At 43.5% G+C, this 13177-nt stretch overlaps 1 protein-coding gene across 4 annotated transcripts in view; it reads left to right on the top strand.

Moving 5' to 3' along the window:
• Positions 1-4660: 4660 nt before the first annotated feature.
• gsdmeb (gasdermin Eb) overlaps positions 4661-13177 on the top strand; it is a 46354-nt gene continuing 37837 nt past the window's right edge. For 2 of the 4 annotated variants that reach the window (XM_072283252.1, XM_072283256.1), the window contains exon 1: positions 5296-5572. The gene's annotated coding sequence lies outside the window, so the exon portion shown is untranslated. Of the gene's footprint in view, positions 4748-5295; positions 5573-5637; positions 5688-13177 lie in introns of those variants that run through there. The other 2 variants (XM_072283254.1, XM_072283255.1) reach the window with 2 other exon arrangements.

Genomic DNA, 13177 nt, shown 5'->3' on the forward strand with positions numbered 1-13177 from the left:
CTGGGTTCAATTCCCACCGCTGCCTGTAGGCTCAGGGTGCTCCAGTTTCCTTCCACAGTCCAAAGACGTACTGGTTGGTAGGCTAATTGGTCATTGTAAATTGTCCTGGGATTAATTTTGGACTACATTAAGGCAGGAAACATGTTCCCGATGTTGGGGGAGTCCAGAACCAGAGGCCACAGTTTAAGAATAAGGGGTAGACAATTTAGAACGGAGTTGAGGAAAAATTTTTTCACACAGAGGGTTGTGGGTCTGTGGAATGCTCTGCCTCAGAAGGCAGTGGAGGCCAATTCTCTGGATTCTTTCAAGAAAGAGTTAGATAGAGCTCTTAAAGACAGTGGAGTGAAGGGATATGGGGAGAAGGCAGGAAAAGGGTACTGATTGTGGATGATCAGCCATGATCACAGTGAATGGTGGTGCTGGTTCGAAGAGCTGAATGGCCTACTCCAGCACCTATTGTCTATTGTCTATTGTCTATTGCTGTGCAGCATGGCTCGAAGGGCCGGATAGGTCTGTTTAGTGCTGTATCTTAATCAAAAAAAATTAAATAAAAATTAAATATCGCAAAAGTGTGCTTGGATGGTATTCATGGGGTTGTGGACTGTTCAGACGTTGATTGCTGGAGGGGAAGAAATGGTTCCTAAAACATTGAGTGTGTGTCTTAAGGCTCCTGTAGCTCCTCATTGAAGATAAGAAGAGGGCATGTTCTGGATGGTGAGAGTCATTCATGATGGATGCTGCGTTCTTCGGATTCTTCTAATCCTGTGCATTGGCACCTCAACACCAGACGGTGATGTAACCAGTCAAAATGCTCTCCACAGTTCATCTATAAAAATTTGCCAGTCTTTGGTGACACACCAAATATTCTCAAACTCCTAATGAAATATAACGTCTGCTGTGCCTTCATCGTAACTGCATCAATATGGTGGGCTGAGGATAGATCTTCAGTGATGCTGACAATCAGGAGCTTGAAACTGCTCACCATTTCTACTGCTGACCCCTTGATGAGAACTATTGTCATAGTCACAGTCATACTTTATTAATCCCGGGGGAAATTGGTTTTCGTTACAGTTGCTCCATAAATAATAAATAGAAATAGAACCATAGATAGTTAAATAGTAATATGTAAATTATGCCAGTAAATTATGAAATAACTCCAGGACCAGCCTATTGGCTCAGGGTGTCTAACCCTCCAAGGGAGGAGTTGTAAAGTTTGATGGCCACCGGCAGGAATGACTTCCTATGACGCTCTGTGCTGCATCTCAGTGGAATGAGTCTCTGGCTGAATGTACTCCTGTGCCCAACCAGTACATTATGTAGTTGGTGGGAGACACTGACCAAGATGGCATGCAACTTAGACAGCATCCTCTTTTCACATTGTATGTTCTTCCAATCACTCAACCGAGGTGAGAACTGATTTGGCCCAGGTAGATTTGAATGAAGGAATGGCAGACACACATGTAAGTGAACAATGGATGGACCTACATGAAAGAAATGGTTCCGGTAAGATCAACCAGCAGTTTAGGAGGTACAGGAGAGTGAGACTCGATGTTTTAGGAACAGCTTCTTCCCCTCTGCCATCAGATTTCTGAACTGTCCATGAACACAACATCATTATTTCCCTTTCTCACTATTTATTTATTCATCATTTATTTTTATGTGTTCTGCTGCTGCAAAATAACACATTTCATGACATACAGATGATAAACCCGATTCTGATACGGGCCCCTTTTGTGGACTGAGGGAGTACAAAGAGGACAGGGAGAGGCTAACCATGGTTGGGAAAAGGGGAAGGGAGCAGGGAGCACCAGATAGATGTTCAGTATTGATCAATAAATCAATTATTTGGAATTAAATTAACTTGCCTGGTGTCTCAGGGCTGGGTGTGCCTGCACCAGTGCCTGGCACTCCTCTGCCACCTGCCCCACACCTCCACCCACAACATTCCCACATCCTTTGCTCCCGCCAGATTTACAAACTCACTCTCCGCTCCACGTTTACAAATACAGTACTGTGCAAAAGTCTTAGGCGCCCTAGCAATATACCGTATACCTGCCTAAGACTTTTGCACAGTACTGTATGGCAGTGATGAGAAACCTGATTTTGATCCTGTTTCTGACATTTCCAAGGGAGAGCAATTAAAATGATAACAGAGGAGAAAGTTGGGGCCAGGAGAGGAGCAGTAAGGAGAGTACACAGTAAAGATGGTAAACTGGTACATTGGAAAACAAAATATGCATCATTTGCTATGAAGCACTGCTTACTAAGTGTTTACTGCGCATTATTGATTTACTGGGTACCCATTGTATTTTCTATGGTATTTACTATGTAACCATTGACTTATTCGATAGAATAATCTATGTACTATTGACTCCTTAGAATGTAACCAAGTAAAAAGATAATGGTGGCAGATAGGATGATGAAACGTGCGACAGTATGTTAATGAAAGGCTAACTAAGAGATAACTGTGGCTAGGGATGAGAAAACACGTGGCCCAAATTGTAAACCAGGACATGATTAAATTAAGGGGTAAAAATAATAGTGGCAAGTCAGGAACTGGTATATTGGTGATATGCAACTGTAGACTGATTGGATATGCTAATGCAGCTAAGCCAGAAGAGTACTATAGAAAATGCTATGTACAAAGATCAGCAGGCAGTCAGCGACTGTCTCAGCTTTGATTTGCAAATTAAAGTTTAAAACTTCTTGAAGAATCCTCTGCGTCTCCTGGTCATTTGTGGGACGCAAGAAACCACGACAGGTATAGGGACTGATGCCACGTTGATAGCACCTTTGGGAACTAAGCTGACTATGGGCAGTTCAGAGGGAGATTGAAAAGAAATAAGGAACAAGATAAAAATATCGGCAGGAAACCAAAGGGAACTCTAACCCAAACTTCTGTAATATGTGCAAACTGAATACAAGCGATAAAAGAAGAAGTGAGCTGGCCAGGGATCGAAAAGGAGAACTATTCGTGAAGACAAAGGCATGGGGGATTAGTAAATGAGTACTTCACAATAATATTTACCAGGGAGACTTTGTTCAAAGTAAATTTATTATCAAAGTACATATATCTCACCATATACAACCCTGAGATTCATTTTCTTGTAGGCATCCTCAGTAAATCCAAGAAATAGAATAGAATCAATGAATAATGATAATAATAACAATAATGAATCAATCAATTCTCTTGAAGTACCAAAAGCGAGGTATCGTTGATATATCGAATGGGTTAAAACTGTACCGAAAACATTGCTGAGAAGGTAAACTGTGCATAAATAACCCAGTCCTCTTGGGTTGCCTGGTGAAGGGCCTTGCCTGAAACATTGGCTCTTTACTCCATAGATGCTGCCTGACCTGCCGTGTTCCTCCAGCATTGTGTGTGTGTTACTCTGGATTGCATCCAAGTCGTTGATGCAGCAGGGAGTGGGAACTGTGAAGATATTGACCATGATCTGCCAAATGTAGAAATGGATTTTGTTCATTTGTTCGTTATGTGCCACGTCCTATGGCGTGGACGATCAGGCCCTTCCCACGACCACGACTGTTCTTGGCCACTTTCTCGACATAACTTTTTCCACGACACAATGTGTTGGAGGTGGGCGGGGCTGCAAGCATTGCCGCGTTTACGGCGTTAACATAGAATGGCCACAACTTTCTAACCCTAACCCGTACGTCTTTTGGAATGTGGGAGGGAACCGGAGATCCCGGAGGAAACCCACACGGTCTCGGCAAAACATATACTGTACACTGGAGACAGTGGCGGGAATTGACCCCATTCGCTGATCACCGCCCCTGTAAAGCATGGCACTAACCGCTATGTTACCGTGTTAATCCATAGGAGCTTTCAATCTCAGGGACATTAAGATCATTACCCAATCTACTCGCTTTAAAAAGAGCGCAGCTGGCCAGGTCAAAGTACCAACAGGAAACCCTTAACATTTTCTTGTACTTTATATTCCGCCAGTGGTGTCATGGCATTCGCACCGGACTTCGAGGGAGCCGAGTGGTCCCTGGTTCATCTGCGCTGGTTTGAGCTACCAACTCGGCCTCGTAAAAATACACACACACACACACACACACAATGCTTTAAAAACCGGCAAGGTTGTCACCCGATGCGCCACGAGGCGCGGAAAGGAACAATTTTGTCTGCCAAAAGGAGGAAATGAGCACACAGGGAAAACACCTGACCATTCAATAGAAATGATTAAGAGGCGTTTAAAAGTGTTGTCTGTGAAGTAGCTCTTCCTCTGCCTGCTGAATCTCTGGCTGCATTAAAGAAGAAGAATCAGGTCTATTGTCAATTGACATCAGTGTTTGTCGAGTGGTGACATTTGTTGTTTTATGGCAGCAATACAGTTCCAAATTCAAGATTCAATATTGTTTAATGTCATTTCCAGTAACAACTGTAAAAGCGAATGAAAGAATTGTTACTCCGGATCCAAAGCAGCGCCAAAACACACACACACACACACACACACACACACAGTAAATTCAAGCATAATAAAGTTACAATAAAACATAGTGGTTTTAAGTGGTATTTTCATTCCTACCGCTTACAGATAGTCGGAAGTGGAGTGTTACCGCTATGACTTTAAATTAGGAGAACAGCCGATGATATTGTTTCGGAGGTGAACACATTTCGCTTTCTTTTTGACCCTCTCTGCCAATTGCTTCTGCTATTTGCTTCCCCGTGCTCTTACTGTTAACCCCAGATGCAAGATCCGATATTCTCGGCCGTTATAGGGTGAGTGTGGTAATATTTGCCGCTATCTTGTGATCACGTGCCAAGAATCATTTCATTCCACTGTTTTAGATGACGTGATTTGATGTTATACAGCAGCAGCACATTGCAAAGACATAAAAACAGTATCAGTTACAGAACAAGTGGACGGTGCGAAATAAAAGGAGTAGCGAGGCACTAACATACACAAGATGCTGGAGGAACTCGGCAGGTCAGGAGGGGAGTCGGCGTTGGTCCCGTTGTAGGGCCCGGGTCCGCAATGTGGACTGTTTATTCCCCTGCACAGCAAGGTCTGCAGAGCTCCCCCAGCATTGTGCTTGTGTATATTACACCGGATTTCCAGCATTGGCGGAATATCTTCTCTTCATAATGAAGTAGTGTTCATTGGAGCGTTCAGAAATCTGATGCCAGGGGTGGTAAGGGAGGGAAAAGCCTTGTCCAGACCTGCGCGGCAACATGACTAGTCCTGTTCCATTATATATTTAAAAAAAAATCTAATTTAAATTACAAAACACGTGCCCGAACCCCGGGCTGAGTCGTGGAGGAGGAAGTGAGGGAACTGCCGCGCCGCTCTGGGTTGGCCACATGATGCCGTGACTGGCGCCCTCTCACAAGCGGCAGCCCGGCACCGGGGAACAAGGCTCTATTGTGGCCACCACCTCCTGACTCGAAGGCACATCTGGTTACCGGGCTGAGTGCCCGGGCGGTAGCGTCCTGTCCCATCTCCGTCCGCTCGCCCCATCCCGGGAGACGCCCATAAACGGCGGCTGGAGAGATCTTGCCGACTGCTCTTGCTGCGCCCACTTGCTTCGGGGCTGGTTGCCTGAGGTGTGCTCTCTCACTCTCTTTCTCCTTTCCTCGGGTTACTTCGCCGGCACGCTGCTGTTTCGCTGACCGTCTCCTAACTTCGGTGCGGTCCATGCGTCTGGTGAGGTGTGGGAGGGTGAGTCGAGACAAGGGACCAAGTAGCGTGGACATATTCTCGCAGCTGATTTCCCTTCTGCGCCGCTTCGGGGTTTCAATTTTATTTATTTGTATCTTAGTCTTGCGAACGCAGAGTCTGGGTGCATCATGTGAATGCTGGGGTTGGAAATCGCGCGGCCTGCAATTGCATCGTTTGAAAGCGCATCTCGCCCGCTCTAAGGCGCAGGTTAAAAAGCACTGAGATATTTCTCTGACATGTTATTAATTGCACTTGTGATTCAGCAGGGCTAATGATACCGTGACATGTTGTGGTTACGCTGACAAATGGCATGTTCGAAGAGAAAGAGACTCTCAGCAATCGAGTGAACTGAAAAGCCACTTTGGTTGACACGTTTTGAATTGATTGATTTTAATCTGGTGTCAGTATCGCTATGAATCTGGAACAACGTTAATGTGCCCTTGGAGCCATTTCTTTTTAAATTAAATTCATTTTGTAGGCAAAGTCGCTGCTCTATAAAACTGGTTGGAATATTGTGTTCAGTTTTGGTCGCCCCGTTATAGGATGTGAAAATTTCAGGGAGGGCACAGAGGAGATTCACCGGGATGCTGCCTGGATTGGACAGCATGTCCTATGAGGAATGTTTGAGTGAGATAGGGGTTTGCCCTTTGGAGAAAAGGAGGAAGAGAGGTGACTTGATAGAGCTGTATAAGATGATAATAGGCAGAGCTAGAGTGGACAAACAGAGACCCCCCCCCCCCCCGGTGGTTATGGCTAATACAACAGGATATAATTTTAAGGGTGATTGGATATAATTTTTAAGGGTACAACGCTGTCATGGACGGTCCCAAGCCCTATTGTGAAAGGAGGAGGGTTGGGCATGAGGCTAGCAACCCATCCCATAAAAACCCAGAGCTACAGAAATGCCAGTGGAAGCTCCAAAGACTTCATCCCTGGAAGAGAAAAGATCTTTGCCAGGGCAAAGGACTCTGGCGAACTGCTGCCAGTGCCTATGCCCCAAGAGGCATAATGGGCTTAAGCAAGGAGAAAACTATGGGGGGGGGTGGGGGATGTCAGAGGCAATTTTTATTTTACATAGAGAGTGGTAACTGCATGGACTGCACTGCCGAGGAGGAGGTAGAGGGATATTTAAAATAATCTTAGATAGGCACATGGATGAAAAAATATGGAGACCTATGTGGGAGGATTTGCTCTCTCAACAGGATAAAAGGACAGCACAACACTGTGGGCCAAATGGCCTGTCTTGTGCTGTGCTGGGTAAAGCATTTACCCAACTATTCTCCTCCCCTGTCAGGCACTTCCTATCACACCTGCAGTCCTCACATTGACCTCATTAGCCACTTCAGAACCCGAAACACGTCGCCATCAGTCCGGATGAACTATCTCCATCAGGATAACTGTGGTGGTGTTTCCCCTGTGCTGCCATTGTGTTGTGATAATGCTGTTTGATTTGCCATAGTATTTATGCAGCAGGTGAGGTTTCTGGTTGATGTTGATATTAATGATAGGGGTGGGAGTCTGGGAAATGGTGATGCCCCTTAATATCAAAAGGAGGTGTTAGACTCTTATTGGCCATTGACTGGTGTTTCTGTGCCACATATGTTTATTTTATTTTATTTAGAAACAGCATAGTTTGCGTGGCAGGGTGGGTATACATCTCTACCAAAGGAGATGTGAGAACATAAGACCATAAGATATAGCAGAATTAGGCGATTTGGCCCATCAGGTCTGCTCGGCCTCCTTCCCTCCGCTAGCCTGCAGGTCACCCTTGGGCAAGGTGTAGCACCTGCTTAGTCCCCCCAAACAGGGTCATGTGAAGCCATGCAAGCAGGTGGTGGATGGTCAATGAGCAGCTGGTGCACGTCACAAGTCCTGATTATGCGACCACTGACGCCAGGCAGACAATCTCTGAAGAGTATTGATAATAGCTGGAGTGGGAGTGAGGGGGGAAATCACCCGTCTTGTAAAGACACTACCCAGAAGAAGACAATGGCAAACCACTTCTATAGAAAAATTTGCCAAGAACAATCATGGTCGTGGCACCATGATCGCCTACACTGAACGACACGACATATAACAATGACGATGATATTGTCAGCACAATAACATCAAGTCTGCGCCGCCCAATCATACTCATGTGACCAATTAACCCATACATCTTTGGAATGTGGGAAGAATCCAGAGCACCTGGAGGAAACGTGTAGTTATGGGGTGAATGTACAAACTCTTTACAGACAGCGATGGAAATGAACCTGGGATGCTGGTGCTAAAATGGCATTACAGTAACCGCTATGCTACTGTGCTGCCCCATGTTATTTGGCACTCATCAGTCCGTGACAGAGTGGTGTCTTCATCTTGTTACCAGTTAAAGAGGATTGTCTGTGAGGAAATCCTGTGATTTCCTGGGACTGGGATGATTGACTTCTGATAAACTGCATCTTCCACCGAAGTGCCAAATGTGACTCAACCATTGACGAGTTTCTCCCTTTCCCACTGATTAGTTTTTTGGGCTGCATTGAGGTCGCACTTGATCAAATGCTGCCTTCAGATCACGGGCAGACAGTCGCAACTCTAGAATTGAGGTGCTAAGTGACCTTAACAAAACCCAGACTAGGCAATGATAGCACATTCCTTTCCTGATAATTCGCTGGTAATCTGATACCCAGATTAGAAAGGGGTAAGTAATGAACATAATCAAGTATGGTTTCTCTCTACTCTTGTTTGCGAGAATGAATTTAACAATCCTTGTACTTAGATGAACAGTTACTTTGAAAAATGTCAAAGCATTAACATTTTACATTAAGTAAAAGAAGTAAATTACTCAGGTGATTAGAAATGTGATTTCTAAATTGTACAATAAGGTTTCTTAACTAGAATAATCTGTGTCATTCCACTCAAAATTCTTCTCCAACTCAATTGGGAGTGAGTATATGTAATTAACATTTGTTATATTACTAAGGCTGCTGCTTCACCAAAATTAAGTTTTTTTTCTTGCTTTCAAAGCGTGCGTGAATGGTGTGAGCTCATCTGGGAGTGAACCATCACAGCCATTCATGATGGTAGGATTTGCATTGTAGGAAATTATGGCCTGCAGACCCTGCCAGAGCTGACGTAACGTGGGATGTTAGCTGACTGAGTGAAAAATGCGATTGGTGCAAAACTTGTGGTTTTAAATTATACTGCCTAGCTTCTCAGGAGACCTGGTCTACTTTTGTAAATATTTACAACTTATGGTTCAAAAATAATATTCTGTGACCTGCATCATGTTCTTTTGAACAGCAGTAAGTAAGATATTATTCTAAATATATGAAACTAGTTAATTAAAATGTGACAAAGAGAAAGAAAATCAGAGTCAGATTTAATATCACTGGCATATCTCATGAAATTTTGAAGTCAAAATTCATGAATGTTGAATAAGTCAAACGGAACTTTGGCTGGGTTAGGTTTTTCAGTCTATTGTTTGTAAACGGTGAAAGTCTAGTTCGTAACTGAAGTATGCTAAATTAAAATTGAGGTCCAATCCAAATTAAACGATATTTAAAGTTTCACAGAAGTGTTTGAAGAAACAAAATTAATGATTTAAAATTAGAATTGCCAAGCTTGATACGGTGTCCATTATAGGCTGGTCACCAGGAATAAAAAAAACCTGGGAATAACTGAAGCTGTTGGTGAGAACGTTGGCTAATGGACAGGAAAGTGAGAGCAGTAGAGAATGGTTGGTTGTTGGATTGGAGAAGTTACAACAGGAACATTACTCTCCTTCGTGCCAATTAATAACTTGGGGGGGGGTACGAGGCACAATTTTCCAAGTTTTCAACAGCACTGAGGGTAGAGGCATGGTGGACCATGAGGAGAGCAAAGATAGTGTGCGATGAGATAGAGATAGGCTGTTGGAATGAGCAGTGGTAGTAACATTTTTCTGCTGAGAAATATGAATGTTACGTAGGAAGAATGGAATGCCACATTATAAACTTACAATGTATATTTATGTAAATAATTGAAATTAGCTGGACAGGTTTTTAAAAAATTATTTCATTAACAAATAGAGTGCAAGAGCAAGGTGGCCACAGTGAATCTCTATAATACATGGTTTCGGAATTTCATAAAGGATTTAGAGCAGAGGTTCCCAAACTAGGGTCCGTGGTCTCCTCAGTTAATGGCAAGGCTCCATGGCATAAAAAAGGTTGGGAACCCTTGATTTATAGGGTGCAGCAGAGATCCTAGAACAAACAACAATAGAGTCCTTTCAGCCCACAATGTTGTGCTGATATAGACCTGAGCTTCACCATGGATAGTCACAGGCCCGGCTGCAGAAGGAGGAGGGTTGGGCATGAGGCTAGCAACCACATCCTGTGAAAGCCCAGAGCCTCATGGGGCTAACAACCACATCCTGTGAAAGCCCAGAGCCTCATGGGGCTAGCAGCCACATCCTGTGAAAGCCCAGAGCATCAGAGACACCAAAAGAAGCTCCAAAGACCTCATTCCTGGAGAGGAAGGATCTTGAAGATGGGCTACACCTGGAAACAACTTGAAAGATGGGCCTAGAACGGAGGACTCTGATGAGTTGCTGTCTGCAGCCTATGCCCCAGTAAGGGTGATGGGCTTAAAAGGAGATATAAACCTACTGCATGATCAATCTAACCTTCCTTTCTACATAATCCATAAACCTCCATTTTCCTTACATCCATGGGCCTATCTGTGAGTTTCTTAAATGTCCCTATTGTATCAGTCTCTACCACCAACCACAGGTGTGTTCCAGACACTCACAACTCTGTAAAAAAACAAAACTACATCTGACATTCTGAAAAGTTCCCTAAACCTTCCTCCACTCACCTTAGACAGATGTTCAGTGGCATCGACCACTTTCGCCCTGTCCGCACCATCCTCTCATAAACTTATACACCTCTATCAAGTTGCCTCTCATCCTCCTTTGTACCAAAGTGTAAAGCCCGAGCTCGCTCAACCTTTCTTCGAGTTATTCCTGGGATGAGGTACTTTGTGGATAACCTGGAAGAGCTGGGGATTGTTGTGTATTTAATATTTCAATCACATTTGAGTAATCTTTGAGGACCTCGTGGTCTGTACATACCGACTGTTTGGTGAAAAAAGCACAACAGCACCTCTTTCACCTCAGATGGTTAAAGAAATTTGGCATGGGTCCCCAAATCCTAAGGACTTTCTACAGGGGGAAAATTGAGAGCATCCTGACTGGCTACGTCACTACCTGGTATGGAAAATATACCTCTCTCAGTCGCAGGAATGCAGAGAGTGGTGCGGACAGACCGGCACATCTGTAGGTGTGAACTTCCCACTATTCCGGACACTTACAGCGACAGGTGCATAAAACCGGCCCGAAGGATCATTTTGGACCTGAGTCACCCCAAGCACAAACTGTTCCAACTGCTACCTTCCGGGAAACATTACCACAGCATAAAAGCCAGCACCAACAGGCTCTAGGACAGCTGCTTCCACCAGGCCATCAGACTGATTAATTCACACTGACACAATTGTATTTCTATGTTATATTGCCTATTCTGTTATGTATCTTACTGTACATACTATTTATTATGAATTACTATAATTTGCACATTGGATATTCAGACAGAGATATAACGCAAAGATTTCTACTCACGTATGTGAAGGATGTAAGAATTAAAGTCAATTTGAATTCTTTGTGTGTGTATAATTTTTATGTATAATTAGTTTAAGCATTCATTGTGGATTATATGTATAAATATGTGAATGGCGTACATCAAGTTAGCACGTCATATGTGTGCACCTTGCTTAAAGTAAAGACAAAGTTACACCCGTATTTCGGACTCCCCACCTCTTCTTTTGAACTAAGTTAATGTTTCGAAGTTACAAAACATGACAGGGATGTTCTGTATGGAGCAGAGGAAGTCGTAAGGAGATCTGGTAGGGCAGAATGAAATACAATGTCATGGGCAGCACAGTAGGGTAGCGGTTGGCTTAAAGCTTTACAGCACCAATGATCAGAAGATTAGGATTCAGTTCCTACCTCTGTCTCCCCATGACCACCTGGATGTAATAGTGAGGGTAAATTCAATATAGTATCAAAAACAAGATGGAGAAGTTTACAGAAAGAAATATGGGGAGAAGGTGTGGAGTGGGACTAGTTAACTTACTCTTGCTCTGCCACTTCATCATTCCTGACATCTAACCTAATACAATTTTTTTATTTGTCTCTCCTTCCTTGCCCCCCTTTCTCAGCCCTTTACAAACTAGCTTTATCTCTTATGGCATGGTAGCATAGTGGTCAGCACAATGCTTTACAGTACCAACAACCCAGGTTCATTTCCTCCATGTGCTCCAGTTTCTTCCCACAGCCCAAAGACATACCGGTTGCTAGGTTAATTGGTCATTGTAAATTGTCCCGTGTTTACGCTAAGATTAAATCGGGGGTTGCTGGGTCGTGCAGCACGAAGTAGCTCGATAAATAATAAATAATATTTACTATTAATTGAAGAGTGACTGACTTGAAACATTAATTCTATTTCTCCCTTCTCAGATGCTGCCTGACCAGCTGAGTATTTCCATCATCTTAATTAAAATACAGTAGTATTTGTAGACGTTGTAAAGCTGTAGATTTTTTAAAACAACCTTTTTTCATCATCAACAACAGGAATTCTGCAGATGCTGGAAATTCAAGCAACACACATCGAAGTTGCTGGTGAACGCAGCAGGCCAGGCAGCATCTTTGATGGGTTTTGCATTAACACGCACCGATGCAATCTTACCTTGCAACAAAAAATAGGGTAAAAGTCCTGATTCCCTCTGATTTGGAATTTTAAAAAATCATTCTCAAAAATCCTTTCTGGTTTCAAACAGATCTGTATCAATTGATCTCTTCTGCAGGAGAGAGGTATTTGATCATCATATTATCGGTGCTGCCTCACCATCTTACAAAGTACAGTACTGTGCAAAATTCTTAGGGACACATATATAACTAATGTACCTCAGATTTTTGCACAGCACTATGTTTGTCAATGTGGAGCAGAGAGCGAGATTGTAAATCTGGCCAGAACAAAGGATGTTGGGGATGTTGAGGTTGGAGCACCACGGGAGGGGTATGGGACAGGTGGCAGAGAAGTGCCAGGGTGGAGGTGGTACAGGTGCAGACACACCCAGCCCTGAGACACCAGACAAGGTTAATTGATGCCAAACAATTGATTTATTGATCATTACAAAATGTCTCTCTGGTGCTTCCTGCTCCCTTCCCCTTTTTCCAACCATGATTTCCCCTCTCCTATATCAGAATTAGATTTATCACCACTCACATGTCATGAAATTTGTTCTTTTTGTACTGTGCAATATATAAAATTACTACAGTACTGTGCAAAAGTCTTAAGCACTGTAGAGATATATGCCGAAGACTTTTGCCCTGTACAGTATAGCATTTTTATGCACACTTTTGAGATGAGGTACGTGAATTTCAGCAATATGCACACATTTCCCTCTGATCTTTTTTG

Source organism: Mobula birostris, chromosome 19 (assembly GCF_030028105.1).
Source record: "Mobula birostris isolate sMobBir1 chromosome 19, sMobBir1.hap1, whole genome shotgun sequence".
Taxonomy (NCBI): domain Eukaryota; kingdom Metazoa; phylum Chordata; class Chondrichthyes; order Myliobatiformes; family Myliobatidae; genus Mobula; species Mobula birostris.